The sequence below is a fragment of the Marmota monax genome, unplaced genomic scaffold (assembly GCF_021218885.2).
Source record: "Marmota monax isolate L192 unplaced genomic scaffold, Marmota_monax_Labrador192_F-V1.1 WCK01_AAM20220418_F8-fsc00145, whole genome shotgun sequence".
Lineage (NCBI taxonomy): Eukaryota > Metazoa > Chordata > Mammalia > Rodentia > Sciuridae > Marmota > Marmota monax.
This window is the reverse complement of record NW_026695201.1, coordinates 26,674-33,439: the sequence shown is the minus strand read 5'-3', so window position 1 is coordinate 33,439 and position 6,766 is coordinate 26,674. Positions and strand designations below refer to the sequence as shown.

The window sequence follows — 6,766 nt, the reverse complement described above, 5'->3', positions numbered from 1 at the left end:
TTTCTGTATCAGCCAAAGTTCTTTCTGAATAATATGGTTTTGTTACATTTCAGTATTTAGTTTTTTAAATATGTCCATAGTCTTTCAGCACATTGGCTTTAACAAGAAAATTATACATTTCCAATAAAATTCAATGCTGACCATTTGAACATTGTATGTAATGGTAAAAGAAGATCAGAACAGTGTTGAAGATTAAAAAAAAAATAAAGTATGTAAAACAGAGCAAAAATATTTAAAGAGTGATGAACTATTTCTGGTTTTAAAACAAGTAACATGGCTTCTTCAAGCCTCACAATTCAAAGAGCAGACTAACTGTATTTCTTTTATTGTAAAAATGACAATTTATAAAACTGTGAATTTCTACAATTGTGGTACAATATAGTATTTTAACAGATGAAGCTTTTTTTTTTTATTTCAAGGAGTATCTATGTAATCATCAAGGCCACTATGTACAGACACAAGAGGGGAGCCTAATTTCTTGGTCTCTTCCTCCTTGGACAGAGTCTTGACGTCCTCCTCTTTGGCCTGGAATGCTCCTCACAGAGCTTGTATTCCTCTTTGGTCTCAGCCTGGTCAGCCAGAAGCTTCTTCTTGGCATTATCTGCCTTCAGTTTTAGAATATGTTCCATGATGATCCACTTGTTTTTGCAGACATTGCCCTTTACCTTCAGGTAGAGGCTGTGATACATGTGGTGGTTAATCTTAGATTCATGGTATCTCTGAGCAGCCTACACAGCATCCGCATCCTCTGCACCCAGGTGACCTTCTCCTGCATTGGAGCATTAACTATACTCTTCTGCTTACCTATGCCCACATGCCTGTGTCTCTGGGGAGCCAAGGAATTTTTCTGGCATGGAGCCTCAGAATGAATAGTCACTGGTTTTGTGGACGATCAGCTATCTTTGATCAGCTTCCAAATCTGCTGATGAGAGTTGGCATTGAAGATTTCATTGGTTTCATTGGGATCCAACCAAAGCTTCTTTTGCCACAGCAAGGGAAACTGGAGGCACCTCTACTGAAGCCCGAGCATCCTCCTGGATGCTCCTGTAGCTGTGAAAGAAAAGAGCCCAATATAGTTTGAAATTTTTCATAATATATCTAAGATTTAAACATTATATACTTTTTTTAACATGTTTATATATATATATGATACATATATCATATATATATATATATATATAATGTACACATATATTCAAACAATTGTCTTCATTTGTTAACAGTGCACAAATGGTTACACAGTACAGAGATCATATTTACTTAAGCTTGTTAGCTTATTTCTGAAGAGTTCCGTGAATCTTATTAGTTTTTCATTTTTCACATTTGAGCAAAATATCCTGAATTCAATGCATGACTCTCTCTCTCTTCATATATATATATGTGTGTGTGTATATATATATATACATATATATATGTGTATCTATGTATGCATATATATATTTAAATAAATGTGATACAAATCACATAGGCCAAATCTGGCCTGCCATTTGTTTTGTTTGTTTGTTTGTTTTATACTAAAAAATGTTTTGAGGATTTTTTTAGTTTGAGTCAGGGTCTCTTCATATTGCCCAGGATAGTCTTGAACTTGTGGGCTCAAACAATCTTCCATCTTCAGGCTCCAAGAAGCTGAGACTACTGGTCCCACCATGCCTGACTTTTTTTTTAATATTGGGGTCTTGCTAAGTTGCCCATGCTGCCCTTCAACTCGATTCTCCATCCACAGCCTCCTGAATAGCTGGGACTACAGATGTGCATCACCTAAAATATTATTATTTTAGGGAGAAATATTGGACAAGATAATTCAAGTCTTTGAGATCAGACGTCAAAATCAATAGTGAGTATAGGAGACCCCTGAAAGATCTGCTTAAAATGTGGATTTCTAAACTCCATGCTTCAAAACCAAGATAACCCACCTGTGCATACCCAGCTGTCAGTCATCAATTCCTGCTATACAAATTGTATTTGATGATTCAACCTCAGAAGTAGATAATAGGCAAATATGACTATCTCAACTCAATACCTTCTAACAGAAAAAAAAATAGTATCTCTAAATATTGTAATACTGTATTTTATTTCTGAATTTCAACATGTATGATAATAATCCTATCACAACTTCATTTTCACAGTTGCCAATTATTTAGAAAAGTCCCTCTTTTTGGCAGATGAGCCAGCCATGAGGAGACAGTAACTCCCAGTCTAGTTCCCTCACTCCACAAGTGAGACTGCAACATCAGGGAATGTTCATGGCTTACCTGAGGTGCTTCTTCTCTTCACTACTTCAGCCTCATTAGGACTCTGAGCTCATGATTGCCTAGAAGCCTGGGGTTCTCTCTAAAAGAAAGATGTTAATCCTTCATTTAATGGCAAACTTGTTTTCTGTTGTAAGTTTGTGTGCATGTTGGGATGAAGCTATGTCTGGGGACTGTCAGTTGGAACCCAAGTCTGCTCATTCTATTGTGCACTAGTAGATTAGACTTGGTTTTAAATTTCTCTGCGTCAAACCAACATTAGGAATTTAAGAAAATGCTAAAGTTGGTTTAACACTAGTCATATATTAAACACAACTTGTACAGAATTACAAGTATCAGCAAATTTCAAATGCAATTTGATGGTAATTTCTATCATCATCTAGTATTAGATGAATCTTTGAGGAAGACATTCACTCCCAACTAAAAGCATAGGACATACAAATTTCTTGAGGCACCATAGAAAAAATATGATTTAGGGAAAGATGAAAGACTAGTTTAAAGTTAAAAAATTTCAAAGCCAATCTCTTATGCACATTGCATAATGAATTAACTAAAATAAATCAACAGGGAGAACTTCAGCTATGAACACTGAACAAGGTATTCATAGACAATTATCAGAAAAAATACATCTTTGAAGCAATGCAGTGAGACCCCTGAATAGAGGTGACAAACTAGTCCTGTATGGTGATATCTATTTATCCAGAATAGAATTGAAGTTCCACTTTAAACTGACCAAAAGGAATTTTAATTTTTTTTTTTGGGGGGGGGGGGACAGGGTCTTCCTATGTTGCCCAGTTTGGCTTTGAAATCACATTCCTCTAGCTCAGTCTCCCAAGTTGCTGGGATCACAGGTGAGTACCACAAGGCCAAAAAATTTTTATAATGGTATCAATTTAAATGTTAGTCCAAAGAGGGACAGCTTTTTAAAAATGTAAAACAGTCCTTCATAGAGTAAGTTATTAAATTTTCATAGTTGGCTTAAAAAGAGTCCACCAATTAAGAAAACATTCGAGTGCAACAAATTCTAATACTTTCCCATTATTTCCATAAATGTCTAACATTTTTTCTAGATTAATCATTAGATTAATCAATAGAAGAAATCATGTTAATATAAGTAACAAGAAATAAATTGTCCTGTCATAAAATTACACAAGAATGGCTATATATTGATAACTAGAGACTAAATAAAAACAGATTAATCTGTTGACTGTTTATTCAAATAATCACTAACCTAACACAGGCATGTTCCTAAGAAAAGATTCTAAAGAGTAAAAGGATCTCTGGCAAACACAAATCCCTCCTGTTTACCAAAATCATCACCTATAGCATACTTTGCATCAGTGACATATTATTAACAACTACAATATCCTGATTGTGCAAAGGTCGCACAATCATTTGTTCCTTAAATATGGACTTGTATGAATGACCATACCAGGATAATTGTCTTAATTTCAGTGAAATTGACCTCTCCATGAAAACATAGGGATATTAAAATAAGATGAGAAGACCGTCATGGTACTTAATTTCAGTCCACTTAAACAAATCTTAACCTAATTATAAGGAATAATGCTTAACCTATTGAAAACATTCAGTTGGGGTGACATTTGAGCGGAATACAACCTCTAATGATTAAAACTTAGATAATACCAGTGAAGTAGCACAATCATTAATTGACCCAAACATTTGATTGAAAAAATAAGTTTGTCTAGAGTCAATAGTGCAATACTATTCTTTTTTTTTTTTAAAGAGAGAGAGAGAACTATTTATTATTTATTTTTTGGCAGACACAACATCTTCGTTTGGGGGCTGGGGATGTGGCTCAAGCGGTAGCGCGCTCGCCTGGCATGCGTGCGGCACGGGTTCGATCCTCAGCACCACATACAAACAAAGATGTTGTGTCCGCTGAAAACTAGAAAATAAATATTAAAATTCTCTCTCTAAAAAAAAAAAAATCTTCGTTTGTTAGGTGGTGCTGAGGATTGATTGGATCTACAGACTTGCTGCTGTGTTACCAAGACTAGGAGGCTATAGTAGAGTAAGCACTACTGTAATTTCAAATCCATTAATACAATGTATACCCTATCCATTTCTAATATAATCCCTATGGAGAATCACCAAATACTACAAATAACAAACTCTATTTACTTGAAAGAGCCTTAAAAATTGCTCATCACAAATTTATCCACATCATATAGCACTAGTAATTGTGGCCACTCTTATCCAAAACCACAAAGTTTTATTGGAGTCACAGTCCTAATCATCCCACAGCCTCACATCATCAATGTTATTACCTCACAAACTCAGACTATGAATCCATAGTAGAACTACTATTGGTTTGTGGAATACAGATATTAACTCCTTTAATAGTAACATGATGAGTACTGGTAAGTCTAACTAACCTATCTGCATCACCAAGTATCACCTCAGCTGGAGAATTATTTGTAGTTATAGCATCATTTTCATGACTTAGTTTTACCATTATCCTAAGAGGACTCAATATACTAATTATGGCCTGATATTCCCTCCACACATTAATCACAATGCGAGGAGAATTCACATACCACCTTACTAACATGAAAACGTCCTTCACACTAGAAAACAATATTTACACATCACCTACTTATATAACTTCTGTCACTTAACCCACAAATATTTTAGGATCCACTTAAACAAAACATTGGATGGTGAATCTTCCACTAGAAGCTTAAAACTCCGTATTTACCAGAAACTGTACAAGAATTGCTAACTCATGCCTCCTTTGAACTCATGTTGTAAATTTCTAGCTCATTTATAACAAAATGACTCTCAACTTTTAAAGAATAGAAATAAATAATCTGTTGATTTTAGCAGCCAAATTAAAAAAAAAAAAAAAAAAAAACACCTTCGTTTGCTTTGTGGTGCTGAGGATCAGACCCGGGCCGCACGCATGCCAGGCGAGTGCCCTACCGCTTGAGCCACATCCGCAGCCTCGCTACAGTGCTCTTCTAGAGTCCCTATTGACAGTAGGCTTTATGACCTGGATGTTCGATGGCGTAACCATCATTAACGATCCATTTGTTCAATGAGTAAAGTCCTACATAATCTGAGGTTAGATCAGAACAATCCATGTTGGTTTATATGAATCCAATATTTCTCCTAGTACAACAGAACAAGAGACATAAGGCCTGCTTGTAAGAGCACCCTAAATTTAATGGCTGGTATAATTTACAATCTAATACATAACTATATGCCCTGACTCTAAAAAAAGCTTGTTAAAATGACTGATCCCCTTAATGGGCTAACATTTTATAATCCAATATTCAACTTCTCTTCCTAACAACAGGTTCACAGTTAATCTACTTATTATCCCTATTTTTCTTATCATAGTGTTATTAGCACTACTTGAATAAAATGCTTTGGATTATATGCAACTTCCTAAAGGTTCCAACTATGGTAAAAGGCATAATATTATCATTGTTTATTCTAGGAACTCTCATAATTTTATTTATATATTTATTCATTTTTGGTACCAGGAATGAGACCCAATGGTGCTCTATCACAGAGTTACATCCCCAAGACTTTATAATTTTTTTTTTTGAGACAGTCTTACTTAAATTGCTTAGGACTTGCTAAATTGCTGAGTCTGGCCTTAAATTTTTGCTTCTCCATCCTCAGCTTCCTGAATTGGTAGGATTATAGACAGGAGCCACTATATCCAGTGGGACTCTCATAATTTTAATTATCCCTTATCTTTAGCCACCGTTATACCAATCATTTCATCAACACTTGCATTCTGTGAAGCTGCTGTGGGCCTAGCATTACTGAACAGTGTGTAACACATACAGCATAGACCACATGTAAAACTTAAGCTTCCTCCAATGCTGAAAATTATCATACCCATAATTACATTTTCATCAGTAAGATGATACTCTAAAAATTCTATAAACTGAATCACAGTATAGGCTACCAATTAGTTTCATCAAGTTATTTCTCTTAAACCAATTTGGCAAAAATACCCTAAATTTTTCATTTTTTTCTCCAACTCACTATGAGCACCACTTTTAAAATTAATAACCAACTCTTTCTCCAAGCAATTACAGTAAGTACCATATTTCCAAAACATCAGATACGGAAAAACTACATATCTATATATTAATTTTCTACAAATATGCTTAGTCATGGCATTTACTGTCAGAAAACTAGTTCTAGTCTATATTCTTTTTGAGGTGACTCTAATTCCAACTCTAATTATTATCACCCAATGAGGAAACCAAGCTGAATAATGAAGTGCAAGACTTTATTTCCTGTTCTATATGATGATTGTCTCTTTACCTGTACTGATAGCATTATTCTATGTTCAACACTCTACAGGTTCATTTAATTTTTTTTAATAACCTACTACCGAATTACCAAGCTCCTTATGTAAAGGCCTTCTATGATTGGCAAATTTAATAGCATTCACAGTAAAGATATCCCTTTACAGACCCTGCTTCTGGTAACCAAAAGCACACATAGAAGCTGCAGTTTCTGGATCTACA

General features: G+C 34.9%; 1 pseudogene; it reads right to left on the bottom strand.

Moving 5' to 3' along the window:
- Nucleotides 1-202: 202 nt before the first annotated feature.
- Nucleotides 203-1,938, bottom strand: LOC124082473 (large ribosomal subunit protein eL19-like; annotated as a pseudogene).
- Nucleotides 1,939-6,766: the final 4,828 nt, after the last annotated feature.